Here is a 14,832-nt window from a genome sequence, read left to right as displayed (position 1 = left end):
ATAGATCTGCAAGGGGGGAAGCTGGGGCTGGTCCCCAGCATAGGTGTATGAGTCAGCCCGAGCTAGTGGCGGCAGGCGGGCATGTCAGTAGTAGTACTAGTAATAATACTAGGGATGGTAGCAACAGTGATAATGGTGGTGGTAATGATGATGATAACGTTGATGTTGATGATAGATAGTCATTGCCCACAGAATGCCTGACTTTGCATCAGTCACTGTCCAGCACCTTCCAGGGACTCTCATTTCATTTGAACAAATCTTTAGTGCTGTGACCCTTCCACCTGGCCCCCTCCCCACCCCTCACACACACACCCAGCTCTGCTCTCTTCCCTCCTCTGTGCCCAGGAGCCCTTACATCTGCAGGTTCCTTGCCCTTGGGCAGAGTTAGGTGCAGCCAAGTGAGGATAATCAGCAGAAACCCAGTGGGAGGGGGAGAGGCTAGGAAGAGGGGAGGTGGGCTGTGTGTACTCGGCCTCCCCATCCCCGGGGTCTGTGAATTGCCTCCTGTCTGCCTCCATTTGGTCCTAGGGGAGATAACAGGCCTCCGTGTTTTTGCCCCTAAACACTGCCCTGCCTCTGAGGAGGCACCTGGTCCACAGCTCCTCTATTAACCTTTGTGCCAATGACCTGATTTGCACGAAGGATGTTTCCTACTAGGACCCTAACCAGCAGCCTCCGATGTAAGTCCCTCTGACATTCCCACTTTAGAGCTGAGGGCAGGTGTCCAAGATGCACAGGAAAAAGCAGTAAAGGTCATCCGACATTCCTGGTGACCCTGTGGCTGAGAATCCACCTGCCAACAACGCAGGGCAGATGGGTTCGATCTCCGGTCCAGGAAGATTCCACGTGCCTCAAAGCAACTAAGCCCCTGCGCCACAACTACTGAAGCTCTTGCACCTAGGGCCCATGCTTCTTCAAGAAGGGAAGCCACTTCAGTGAGTAGCCCATGCACTGCAACTGGGGAGTAGCCCCTGCTCACCAATGCTAGATAAAGCCCACGCGCACCAACGAAGGCCCAGCATAGCCAAAAATAAATAAATTTTTTGAAATGCTATATATGTGTAAAACTATACTTGAATAAACTGACTCATTTTTTTTTTTTTTAAAGCAAGAGAGGCCGACTCATACATGCATGGAAACATCATACATGAAAATCAGGTCACTGGCACAAAGGTTAATTAAGGTCCACGCTCTCGTATTGTCCTGCTAAACCATTTCAGTTTACCCCAGCAGGGCACAGATGGGAACGTCCACCAGTGATGGCTTATACACAACAGACCAGTTCAAACAACCCTTCCTTGGGTTACAGCTCCAGCCCCCTGGGTCTGCACCTACTGCAGGGGAAGTTTCTCCTTTGCCCCTCCCCGCGCCATCCCAATCCCCCTGGTCGGTGCAAGAGGCCAAATTAACAACCCAGATCCCAGCTCCCGTCACTGCGTGTCAGCAACCCAGTCCTCCGGGTCCACTGCCCAGCTCTGAGCCTCGATGTCATTTTAATGAGGCAGATCTTGGCTGCCACCCATAGTGAGGCCTCCTCTGAGAGGTTTTCATTAAAGGCAGAGAACAAATGCTTTAAGAAATGGTCAAGTAAATAAATAAATAAACAACTCCCTGTGGAACAGTATAGTTTTCCATCCTAATGGTCTCATTCATTTCTATTCAAGATGCCTTTCAGCATGCATTTCCAGAAAATGGTTTTTCATATTTCTTCCAGTTTGGGAGAAATCTGGGAAGGAATGGCCTACATCTTATTGAGAGACATCTCACCTCTGTGGAATTTTTTTTCATTCTCCCCCCTAGTCCCTGCCCAAATAACTCAGAAACAAGCTGATGGGAAGAGATAGGTGACTGAGCCAAAGCCCCATCCCCCATCCCAAGCAGCTTGTTAGTTACTGTTAGTCCCTCAGTCATGTCAGGCTCTCTGTGACCCCATGGACTGTAGCCCACCAGACTTCCCTGTGCATGGAATTCTCCAGGAAAGAACACTGGAGTGGGTAGTCATTTTCTTGTCCAGGGTACCTTCCCTACCCACGGATCGAACCTAGGTCTCCTGCATTACAGGCAGATTGTTTACCATCTGAGCCACCAGGGAAATCCCAAGCAGGGAGAGTGCGAAGTCCTAAATGAAATCAACCCTGAGTATTCATTGGAAGGACTGATACTGAAGTTGAAGCTCCAATACCTTGTCCACCTGATGTGAAAAAGATTGGGAAACGATCCTGATGCTGGGAAAGATTGAGCGCAGGGGGAGAGGGGGGTGACAGAGGATGAGATGGTTGGATGGGGTCATTGGCTCAATGGACATGAGTTTGAGCAAGCTCTGGGGGATGGTGAAGGACAGGGAAGCCTGGTGTGCTGCAGTCCATGGGGTCCAAAAGAGTTGGACACAACTGAGAGAGTAAACAAGAGACGAAAGAAAGCTAAACAGAGACTTGACATTGTCAGCAAACGTCCCAGTGAAAACCACAAATCTTCTCAAAAAAACATCAGAGAAGGGGAACTGGCAGATAGCACACCCAGGACCAACAGCAGTCCTGTGAGCAGATGGCCTTGCTCTCTTCTCCCACAAGGCAAACATGCACCCAGATCACATTCCAAATTAGCAAGATACTGTGGATCCAAGGATGGCCGAGGCTGGACCAGGCCCTGGAAGAACCCGGAGTCGGGGGCTGGATACTGCCAGAACCCCAGTTACTCAGATGATGAAATGTTAGAAGATGGACTTCAAGAGCTCAGATGAGTACAGCTGACCTCCAACCTGGGGCAAGGGGAACGAGGAGAAGGTTGCAGGACGCCTCAGAGAGGCCAGGGCATTTGGGCTGAGCCTTGAACTTTGAGAGGATGTGAAGAGCTGGAGAGGAAGGGCCTCCCTAGGGAGGGGTCCTTGGAGCCAGGGCAAGGGCACCCTCAGGGTGCACACCAGGAGGCGTCTGTCTGGAAAACACGGTTCGTAAGAGTCAGGAGGACATAGGGTGAGAAAGGGAGCCAGGACCTTGTCAAGGTGTCCCTGGGAGGTGGAGACTAAAATACACAGTGTCGAAGAAAAAACTTGGGAAGAGCTTAGCTCCTGCTCCCAGAAAGGACCTCCATGCTCCTGTCAGTTTAGCGTTTGCTGAAAGAACTGAGTTTGGAGCTGAGGCCTCTGAGAGCTCCATGGGAGCAGGGGGCACCTTGTTCACTGCTATGTCCACAGTGCCAGACCCACAGCTGACATGGAATGGAGATTCAAGACCTCTTCTCTGGCTGGCAGGAAGAGGGCTAGAGGTGAGGAGGAGCATCAGCATCTGTGTATCACTTACAGGCCCCCAGGCCCCAGCCAAATGCTAGGATACCCATGACCTCACTCATCAGACAACTGTTGGCTGGGGTCAGAAGTGTTTGATCTGCTTTGCAGGTGAGGAAGCCAGCTCAGCAAGAGCACATGGCTCATGGGTCCTAAGCTGGCAGAGCTGAGCCTGAAACCCAGCGGTGGTGGTGGTGGTGGTCTAGTCACTAAGACGTGTCTGACTCTTGCCACCCACCGGACTCCTCTGTCCATGGGATTTCCTAAGCAAGACTACTGGAATGGAGTGCCATTTCCTTTTTCCAGGGGATCTTCCCAACCCAGTGATCAAACCTGGGTTTCCTTCACTACAGGCAGATTCTTTACTGACTGGGCTACCGGGAAAGCTCAGGTGAAGTCCAGCATTGTAGTACTACAAAAGCCATCTTCTTTCTAGGAAAGCATAGTTCCAGAGCCCCCAGAAGTCAGTTTTATTTTATTTACTTATTTATTTTTAAATTTTGATTCTTTCCAGTGAAAGCTCTTATCAAATTTGTTACACTGCTTCAGTTTTATGCTTTGGTTTTTTTGGCCACGTGGCATGTGAGATCTTAGCCCCCCGAATAGGGATCGAACTCGCACCTTCTGCATTGGAAGGAGAAGTCTTAACGGCCAGACCACTAGAGAAGTCCTGAAAGTCCATTTTAATCCATGTTAAGTTCCCACACACAGAAATCCCAATACATCACCCAGCAATACCTCTCCTAGCTCTGTAGAGGGAAAGCAAAGCCCCTGGAACCCCCAGGGCATAACCTCACAGGTAACGCCCATCAGGCAGGCACAGGTATTAATTTCTAAAAGCAATAACGACTGGAAAGTGCCTGGCAAACAGTCTCTCCCAGCCCCAGGTAAGTGTTTCTTATGTGTGAGTTGTGGATGTTATTGTTGTTGTTGTTGTTGTTGTTGGCAAGACTTTACCAAGATTAGAAGGACTAGGATCAAAAAATACCCAAAGGTACCATCTCTGTAAGTGACGAGGGGTCAGGATGGTTCATTGTGAATTGCCTGTGCACATCTAAGTATCAGAGAAGAATCTAGAAGTTTATCTGAAAGAGATGATCCATTTGGACAATTCCAACTGCTGATTTTAGAGACAAGAAAGCTGTGACCCACAGATGTTAAAAGACTTGCAGGAGGTCAGGCAGTGAGCTCACAGTGGGGATGGGGTCAAGCTCAAGTCCCTGGACTCCCAATCCAGGGCTCTTCTCACCACCCTTGGGCTATCTCCCGACTTTACCTGAACCCCCTTCAGCCTTTGTCTGGAGGAGCCTGCTATATGGGTGCCATGTGCTCTGCTGGCTACTGCAGCTCTGAGAACACCACTGCCAACAGCCAAATTCCAGCAGGGTTGGTAATCCTCATTCCAGACAGGCAGGTGTGGGTCAGGCCTCAGCCACCAGCCTTCTGGAGGGAACTGTCAACAGTCCCTGTATTGGAACCTGCCGAGCACCAGGAAAGCGTGCCTGCCACAGCCCTGCCTTACTGTACCCACTCACGGGCCCGCAAGCCAATCAACAGCTCTCTGGTTTGCAAGAGGCAAGACGAGGAAGCCTGTAATTATAAATTTACTGAGCAGAAAGGTGCCAGGCCTCATTCCCCATCTTCTATTAGGCGCTGAAATGAGACACAGTTATGCATCTCAAACACTCGTCACCCTCATCTGGGGACGGTGAAATTACTGCGCCTGGAGAGGGGGGAACCCACAGAAAACAATAACGTGTGATAGGAATAACCAGCCTCTCATTTCACACACCACGAAAGAGACTGATTAGAAAACAAATAAGGGAAATGGAAGAGAATGGGGGAGGTAGGGATGTGAGCTCCAGGGATGTGCAGGGCTCCAGCTTGCCTCATCAGAGACCCCACCAGACACCACCCAGGGGTGAACCAACTGCAGCCCTCCCAGCCCAGTGCCAGACCCACAGGTGGGCAGAGTTGCCCACCCTGCCCCCGCCCAAGGCTGCCTGAGGCCGTCCGTCCTGGCAAAGCTGGATTTAATCCTGGTAAGTTAGGATGTGACCTAGGAAACCCCCTAGGAGATTCCAGGTCCCATCTGCCATTTCTCTCTCGGCTCATCACTCAGTTGATTTGAAAAGCCAAGTATTGGAGGTGGCACTCAGCCCAGCTCTGATGCTTCAAGGCAAATAATGACGCCGAGTCACCCCCAAATGGCCCTGAAGGACTCAGGAACTAGGAAGAGTGAGAAAAGCTCAGGAAGGTGGGACCGAAAGACTCTGAATCAAACCCAAACACGCTGCTGTTTTCCCCCTCTTTGAAATCAGATTTTAATTCTAAATCATCTCAGGAGAGGTGGGACTCATTTTTAGAAGCTGATCATCATTTTGATTAAAGAAATTGGGGCTTTGTTTTATGTGGCACATGGTGAAGAGCTCAAACTAATTTTCATGAAATAGCATCATCTTCTCAGATTCTTGAGTGGCAGAGAAGAAAGTTATTATAGAGCAGTTTAAAAATAGCAATTACTGCACAAAATTACTTTGGAGTTTACAAAGTGTTTTCATATATATTACCTTGTTCTGACTGTGCTGTGCGGGGCAACCCTGCTAGGCAGAAGTATTTGTAAGTAGGCAGCCTTTACAGATAAGGAAACAGATGCATGAGTAGTTACAGGTCCCAGCTGGGGTCACACCCAGTCATACTGGGACTTGGAAATCTCTTCAGGTCTCCCTCGGTGGCACACGGTACCTTCCCTGACCCTCTGAACAGAATCCTCTTGTCCTCAGGACCTTTGCTATGGAATAATAGAACATCCAGGAAGTGTCTTCTGGGATGGCGTTTCAAAAGCCAAGTCACAATCCATCTTGAGTCTAGAAATCAACTGAGCAGGCCACAAGTGCTCTTTTTAATGAAATAAAATAGAGGAGAAAAATAAAAGCATGTCACATTTAGGAAGGATGAAAACTTTTGTGAGACTGGTGTTTCAGCCACGTAAGTGCATACATGGGTGTGAAGTAAGTCCACTTCCTACGGTCGGTCACTGTCATGGTAACTATGCTGTGTCCACTGGACTGGGCCACGGTGCCCAGATATGTGGTCAAACGTTACCCTGGATGTTTCTGAGAGGGTGTTTTGGGATGCGATTACCATTTAAATCAGTGGACTTTGAGTGAGGCAGACTTCCCCCTATAATATGGGTGTGAAGCCACCCAATCAGTTGAAGACTGACTCAAACAAAAGCCTGACCTCCCCAAGGGAGAGGAAATTCTGCAGCCAATGACTTTGGACTTGAACTAAGACATGGGCTTTCCTCTGAGTCTCAAGTCTGCAGTCCTACTCTGCTGATTTTGGACTTGGGGTCTCCATAATTGCATGACCTAATTCCTTAAAATAAACCCCCCCCTCTCTCTCTACACACACACACACACACACACACACACACACACACACACACACACACACAGCTTCTGCTTCTCTGGGAAACTCTGACTAATACAGTCGTGATCAAAAAACAAAAATTGGAAGACACCGTTAGACACAGTAGACACCTGTTGTTTTTGCTACTATTCATTTATCCTCTAGAGATCCACCCCTTCACCCTTTCTCAGCCTAAAGTTTCTGGGAAAATTAACTTCCCCCCTGGTTCAGGGGAGGACACGTCACCCAAGCTCAAACCAATCACCACAGAGCAGGGGCGGGTCCCGGTGACTGGTTCAGGGATGGGCACTTGGTTGCATCAGAGTCTCTGGGAGGCAATAGACTTTGGTCGGGAGTGCTGAGGAAAACATTCTAGGTCTGCCATTGGCTGTGGCCTTGGAGAAGGGTGGGCTTAAGAACTTTGGGCACCATCTTGTAAGCAGGGGGGTTGGAGAGGGGCAGGGAGTCTGAAGAGAAGGAAGTCTAGTCCCAGGAGAGCAGAGTTGAGCCAGGGCATGGAAAGTCCTGAGTCCCAGGTCCTGGTGATCACACAGATGTCTAGATCACATGCACTGAAGCTAGCTCTATGCTTATACTTTCCAGCTACGGGAGCCAAAAATTCCCCTTTTACATAAGCCGGCGAGGGTTCTGGCACTTGTTAATGAAAGAATTATGACCCATACACAGAAAAATCCAGCCTTCCAGCCAAAAGAATAAGTGTCTCTCACCACATGCTAATAGACTGTCCTTCCACAAGAAGAAGTAATCACGCCTGGGTCCCATTGCCCCAGAGATAAACTAGAATTTTGCTAATATAATGAGTTTGTGTGTGCATGCTGACTTTCATAGCCCACCACAATGCTCTCCTGTCTGCTGGCCCTTTGCCTTGAAGGCCATGCTGACAAGCCTCTTGGGCTCTTCACCTGTCCACAACCCCATGTCTTTTGCTTAGGTGCTTACCTGGCCTGGGATGACCACCCCATCCCCTCCCCTAGGGCCTCATTCTTCTGATGAATCATGTCTGACCCTGGCATTGGTCTAGGACAGCCCCTCACCCATGTGTTCCTGCAGGAACTCAAGTCAGTCTCACATTCCACAAACACTATTATATTTGCCCACTGATGCGCACCCTTCTCTAAAAAATATGAGCTTCTGGAGGTTAGAAATTACTATGTATTTTTGCCACTATTCTCTTCTATTTCAAGCCCAGGGCTGGATACATGGTTGGTATGTCATAAATGTTTGGGAATGCATAAACGAGTGGATGGATGAATTATGAATGAACGAGCTGATGAGTGAGTAAACGAGTAATGAATGACGACTTCACAGAAGAGCGTATGAGACCGCAGCTGGGATTCCCCTCCAACTGAAGTTCCGTGTAAGTCTCGGTGCTGAGCCTCTTAGGCCAAACTCACAATGCTGACCTTGCCCACTCTAATCCAGGGCATGTAGCTACTTAAATAGCCTATTTTGTCCATTAAAAACATGACTTCAAATGCAACAGGAAACTACATCTCTCAGACACGGTTTACAATGAGAGCTGCCAGTCCACCAAGTGGAACATCATAATAGGTTGCCTGGCATCCACAAATTAGACTTGAGAACCATCTCCCTACTCAGCAGAGGAACTCAGCAAAAACCCTGTTGAGAAGAATGAGTTGGGCCTGAAAGCTAAACTGCAGCGAGGAAAAGAGAAAATACGGGAGACCCAGTTGCTGGAAGTCAGGATGTGTTCGTTCATTCGGCCAATGAGTGTCGATGGAATATGTATCACGTGTGGGGTTCTGAGCTGGATGTCAAGGACTATAGATACTCCAAAGCAGAGAACAGTAGCCCTGCTGTCTGGTGGATAAGATATATTGGACCCTGTAGCTTTCCCCTTTGAGGTCATCCACAGTCCCTGGCAAGCTCTGCCAAGCTCTCAGTCCCACCTGGCGCCTTAGAAACCAGGAACTTCATCCTCCTTCATCCTCCCAATGGGGCTACACTAGAGGTAAGCCATCTCTTGTGCAGGTGAGCCCAGGGGGACAGGAAGCTAGCTATCCACCAAAACAGTATGCTTCTCCATCACTGCAGCTGCTGATGTAAAGCTGTTGATAAGAGACGCCTACCAGCTATGGTCTCCCCGGCCTCTCTGCGTCCACATGGCCTCCAGGTGTGACTGAGTGACTGGTGAAGGAGTCATGGTGACACTTTCATGCCAAAACAGGTAAGAAATGGCTATGTCTTCTCTACAGAGCCTTTCACCAGCTGGATAAAGGAGATTCTGAGGCCCTGCAAGATCGTGGAGCCTCAAGATGGAAGGGCCCACCAACCAACCACAGACATCCAAGTCAGACAAGAAATAAACCATCCTGCCTCCTGAGAAATCTGTATGCAGGTCAAGAAGCGACAGTCAGAACTGGACATGGAACAACAGACTGGTTCCAAATCAGGAAAGGAGTACGTTAAGGCTATATATTGTCACTCTGCTTATATAACTTATATGCAGAGTACATCATGAGAAATGCTGGACTGGATGAAGTACAAGGTGGAATCAAGATTGCCAGGAGAAATATCAATAATCTCAGATATGCAGATGACACCACCCTTATGGCAGAAAGTGAAGAAGAACTAAAGAGCCTCTTGATGAAAGTGAAAGAGAAGAGTGAAGAAGTTGGCTTAAAACTCAACATTCAGAAAACTAAGATCATGGCATCCTGTCCCATCATTTCATGGCAAATAGATGGGGAAACAATGGAAACAGTGACAGAATTTATTTTGGGGGGGCTCCAAAATCACTGTAGATGGTGACTGAAGCCATGAAATTAAAAGATGCTTGCTCCTTGGAAGAAAAGTTACGACCAACCTAGCATATTTTTAATAGCATATTAAAAAGCAGAGACATTACTTTGCCAATGAATGTCCATCTAGGCAAGGCTATGGTTTTTCCAGTAGTCATGTATGGATGTGAGCGTTGGACTATACAGAAAGCCGAGTGCCAGAGAATTGATGCTTTTGAACTGTGGTGTTGGAGAAGACTCTTGAGAGTCCCTTGGACTGCAAGGAGATCCAACCAGCCCATCCTAAAGAAAATCAGTCCTGAATATTCACTTGAAGGACTGATGCTGAAGCTGAAACTCCAATACTCTGGCCACCTGATGCGAAGAACTTACTTATTGGAAAAGACCCTGATGATGGGAAAGACTGAAGGCAGGAGGAGAAGGGGACAACAGAGGATGAGATGGTTGGATGGCATCACTGACTCGACACACATGAGTTTGAGTAGACTCCGGGAGTTGGTGAGGGACAGGGAGGCCTGTGGTGCTGAGGTCCGTGGGGTCACAAAGGGTCAGACACGACTGAGCAGCTGAACTGAACTGAACTGGAACAAGGCTCTGAACTGGTGGACTTGTGTGTCCCAACAGTTGGCACCAACCAAATGAATACAGAACACAGCCAGACACAGTGTATCTGAGCGGATTCCAATCCGAAACTGGTACCCGGGGGGCTCTGTTCCTTGGAGTGCATGAGGCTGACTCCAGGGAAAGTCCTATTTAAGTGTCAATAGCTCCCTCCTTGTAACCCAAAGCCAGACTGCAAGTCACCAAGCCCAGCGAGGTGGGAGATGGTCATGTCAGTGTCTCCCCAGGGCAAAAAATTTTCATGTTACTCTGAAGTGGTCTTTCTGAAGTTTGGGACCAAGAAGGCACCTTGTGTGTGTGCAGCTCGGAGCAGTGGGGAGACTGGGGACATGGCCCAGGTCCCCTTTCTATTTCACCTAAGAAACACCAGCCAGCCACTGATCCGAAGCAGTAAAATGGACAAAGGTCTTTGTAAGATTCCTCCTCCAATTTGTAATCAATGCATTCAGAAGAACACCCTCAGGAAGTAACTGGTATTTTTTCCTGTCTGCATTTCTCAGTTTAAACTCTTGGTTTCTAGAAGAAGGAGCCATGAGTTGTGATTTTCTTTCTTTTCCCGGAGAATTATTTTTTTCATAGAACATCTGTCCCTGCCTTCTGAAGCCACGATGATTATAGCGTCCCCTGCACTGCCAAGTCCTGGCCTTCACTGCTACCCCTCCTCCTTGTCAATGTCTCAGAAATTACTGCCGCATTCACGGGAGGAAGAGCACTCCAGGTGTGAGTGTCGTAGCGCATTCCATCACTACCACTAGGGGAAAGGTCAGGTCAAAGGAACTGTCCTCCCAAGAGGAGGTCACAGCGCTGTGACTAAACAGTCTCCTATGCAGGGGCGGGGGCGTGCCCAGAAGGGTCAGCCTGGTTGTAACCCAGCACAAAAGCAGAAGGCAGCAACAGCAGGGGCAGGTCACAAGCCCAGGGATCAACCCCTCCAGTCTGCTTTCGCTCTGCTTCTGTTCGTTTGAGCAGTGAGAAGTGTGCCATCCGCGGCCAGGGAAGGGCTAGAGAAGGGCCTAAAAGGTACGGAGAGGGAGACATGGGGAGCCAGGCCCAAGCTTAGAGTCTGGCTGCCAGGCAACCAGCCCAGTCCCTGGGAAATTCAGCACCAAGCTCGGTGACTTAATCCTTTACTTCCCAGTTTATTAGACAGGGCTGGGAACACGATTACCGTGGACAGAGCCTTTGCAGTCAGCCTGGAAGAAGCCCCTGCCAGAGAATGAGCCAGGGAGCCACCCCCATTCAGAGATTAGGTCGATGCTGGACCCCTGAGGCCCCCATCTGTGGTTTCCCCTCCCCCAAGCCTCCCCTCCTTGGCCTTGAGGGAGTACCCCCTCCCAGGGTGCAGAACCACCTGTTCCTGGCCAAGTCCGCCATTCCCAGCAGAGCCAAGTGGGAGCTCCAGTGAAGCCCAGGCAGCCCAATATGGAACGCTATTATTACACCATGGCAGTCCTTTATATTCCAGGCGCTGCACTCGGGTGGGGGAGTCGCTAAGCAATGAGTCTCTTTACTCCAAGTCTGGCTGCGAGGCATTCAAAACACAACACTCTCAGTGGCAGCCTGGGCTGGGAGGACACAATTGTCAGCTTCTTTCCAGGGTCCCATTTAAAGGAAACGGCCAGCCAGGAACTGGGGGGCAGATGTCCCAAGCTGACTTGGCGTCCATGTGGTCACTCTCTCCCATCCCAATCCTTGGTCCTGCTGGTGAAAAGTGCCCTGTCCAGGGGGGCTGGCTCCCAGTTACTTCTGAGCGTCCCCACTGGCCTGCGGATATACAGAAATGGGGGCATATCATGGGAAGATGTTCAAGATACCCCAAAGCTGTGACAAAGGGAGTATCTGTTGTCACTTTTGCTGCCCCAAGGTCTGGGTAGACATTCGCATTACAGATAGGGGTCTGGGGGGCCCACCCCAAGCTAGGGACGGTCATCGACCCACCCAGGCCCATTTCAAGCGTGTGGCCTGGGGTGAAGTAGACTGAAGGCTTGCTTTGCTGTCTGATCTTCATCTAAAACGGAGGCTCCCCCAGCCATCCATTCGCCACTCCCCTGAGCCTCACCATTTTCTCGCCCTGGACTCCCAGCCCGGCACCAGAAAGCAAAGTGACACCATATGGGCTTCAGGCTAGCAAGTTGCCCTCTCTCAAGACCCTTCTCTCCTGCCACGGTCACAGGAAGAGGCAGGATCTTCTTCGTTCCCAGCAGTTGACCTGTCAGCCAAGTTCACTCCTAAGAAGCCCTTTCTCTCTGAATCACAGTAGCAAGGATGCTATAGGCATCAGGAATGGTCCTTCGCGCTGGCCACAGTCTTGCTTTCTTGATGCCTCAGTGTCCCCATCTGTAAAATGGCATTTCTGGAAACAGGGTGCTAAGTCAAGGTCACTCATTATGCTTCTTTTGGACTTAATTCTAGAAGGAGTGAGAGTGAAGCATTTCAGGCTGCGTGGAGCATAGGCTGACACTGATGTGGGGAGGGTTCCACAAGTGGCCTTTGCCATGAAATGGTGAGGATGACAACACCCAAGGGTGGGTGTTCACCACAAAACTGAAGGCTGGTGCTGAAGTCTCTCTCTTGAGTCTCTTTGCATCTTCACTTAAAGGCTTTGTAGTGGCTTAAGTCCAAGTTGTGAGGTGCTTTGGGAGGGCCCGCTGGTCAAGTCCCATGACCTGGCCCTGGAGAATGCAGGGCACGCAGCTGTTAAGCCGGCTTCCATCACACTCATTGAAACTATTTTCTCTCTCTCAGTAAGGATTGCTGGAGCAGGACACACTCTGTCAGCTCAGGCATCGGCCAATTCACTGAGTCAGACTCTAGAGAGCAAGTTAACCCTCCAAGGAGGGGCCTTCACTGCTCCCAGCCTCTGAGGACTCCAAGTCTCTCGACAGTTGAGTGAAGAATCAGCAGGAGGCCTCCAAGCTCTGAGGCTCCCCCACCCACTAAAGGGCTTAACCACCACTCCACGATAAGGAGATCCTGCCTATTTCATCTCCTATCTTGAGCAAGAGAAGAAATTTTTTAAAGGAATGGAAATTCCTCTCTTTAGATGGCTGGAAATCTCTCAGTAGACTTTTCTAACTAAAAAAAGTCAATAGGTTTGGAAAGGATGCTAGAAGCAGGTTGCTAGGGGGACCCAGATGGGAACCCACTGTGCTCAGATCCTTGCACTCAGCATCTCTCCCAGGTACCACTCTGTTCCCAGAATGCCTCTTCCCACCCAGAGCATCAATGCCAGCTCCTTCAGAGCAGCCCTGCATCCCACAGCCTGACCTCCTGCCTTCCAGCCCACAGGGTCTTCCTGCTGACAGGAAATGAGTGACTCCACCCAGCAGGGGCAACATGAGGGAACAGGCCATTTGGGGCAGATTTAGGCTAAATGACTGCACCTCTGTGTCACCTAATGTCTGGTAAGAGAGCTCTCTCCCTGGTCCCCTCCTTGTCCTTGTCCTCCTCCTCCCTTTCTTTTTCAATTCCCCAGAAAATCAGGAAGTGAACAGTTGTCTCCCTTGCTGGTCTATATTCATGTAATTAGTGCTATTTAATTCCATGATGAGCCAAAGCTCATAAAATACAAAACACATTTCAGCTGCGTGCCGCAAATCTTGGCAGAAATCTCCCCTGCAGCCGGAAGCCGAACTGAGCTATATTCACTCCTTTAAAAAAAAAAAACAAAAAAAAAGTTCAGAATTGACTGGAACAAAGTTTGGGGACCAGGCGCTATTACCTGTAAACAGACAAGGAGCTAACAAAATAGGGTATTTGATATCTTCAAGTTTGGAAATAATCTCTATCACCAAGGCAACACTGAATTTTTAAAATATTTGATCAAGTAACGCTAGTATTAGGAGGCCGTACCTCCTAAGCAGGAGGTTCTCAGCCCCCCACTCTCTCCTTATTTTCATGGGCTTTAGGTGTTTGGGTCCCAGGCAGTGGGGGGGACCTGAGCCACCGTCTCATCCTGACTCTCCCTCCTGAAGGACACACGCCTAAGAATCAAAGGACCAAAGAGACCTGTGGGTTCTGGCAGTGACTCTCCGTTAACTAACAGTCTTTCCTTCCAACCCCTTTGCCCCTGCCCACACCATTTTGCTGAGACCTCACTCTATTTCCATACTGGTGCCAGCAACAAAGAGCAGGAAACCTGAATCCCCATTCTGCCACCATTTCTCAAGCAAGGCACAAAATGGCAAAGGCCCTCCAAGACCATTCTCCAAGGCGCCCATCACTGGAGAAGCCACACAGCATGGGTCTCAACAAGTCGACGCCTGCCCCCACATCAAGGTCGGGCCCTCTCGCCAGCATTCGCGAGGGAGCCTGGCCCCTCCCATAGCACCCCTGTGAATCGGTCAACCCTTCCTCCTTCTCCAGGTGACAAGAACATGGCGGGCAGGGTGCTGGACAGCCCGGGGCAAGGCCAAGCAGAGGAAGGAGTCCTGTTGGATGCTGCCAACACCTCGTTTTAGGACCTGTTCAGAAGCTGTGTTACTGGGGGCACAAGAGTCCAAGAGGTAGATCCAAGGTGTGATGGAGGATCAAACCCACTGCGAAACCCAGGAGACCTTGAAGTAGGCCCTGCAGCTCTTATAAATCTGCTCTGCACATCACTCAGTGGATGGAACCACGCAATGCTCCGACAGCGAGAACACGAGCCAGCACTGGCCACCTCCTCCTCTCACACGGCCTGAAAGTCCACCACCATCACCTCTTGTTTGTGGGTTATATTTGGCTTTCCAC

The 14,832-nt window shown here is 49.8% G+C and overlaps 1 protein-coding gene across 1 annotated transcript in view; it reads right to left on the bottom strand.

The window, feature by feature from the left end:
- The window catches only part of PLXNA4 (plexin A4), a 489,083-nt gene that overhangs the window by 417,383 nt on the left and 56,868 nt on the right, over positions 1 to 14,832 (bottom strand). The window lies entirely within an intron of this gene.

This window comes from Capra hircus, chromosome 4 (genome assembly GCF_001704415.2).
Source record: "Capra hircus breed San Clemente chromosome 4, ASM170441v1, whole genome shotgun sequence".
Lineage (NCBI taxonomy): Eukaryota > Metazoa > Chordata > Mammalia > Artiodactyla > Bovidae > Capra > Capra hircus.
This window is presented reverse-complemented; position numbering and strand designations above follow the sequence as displayed.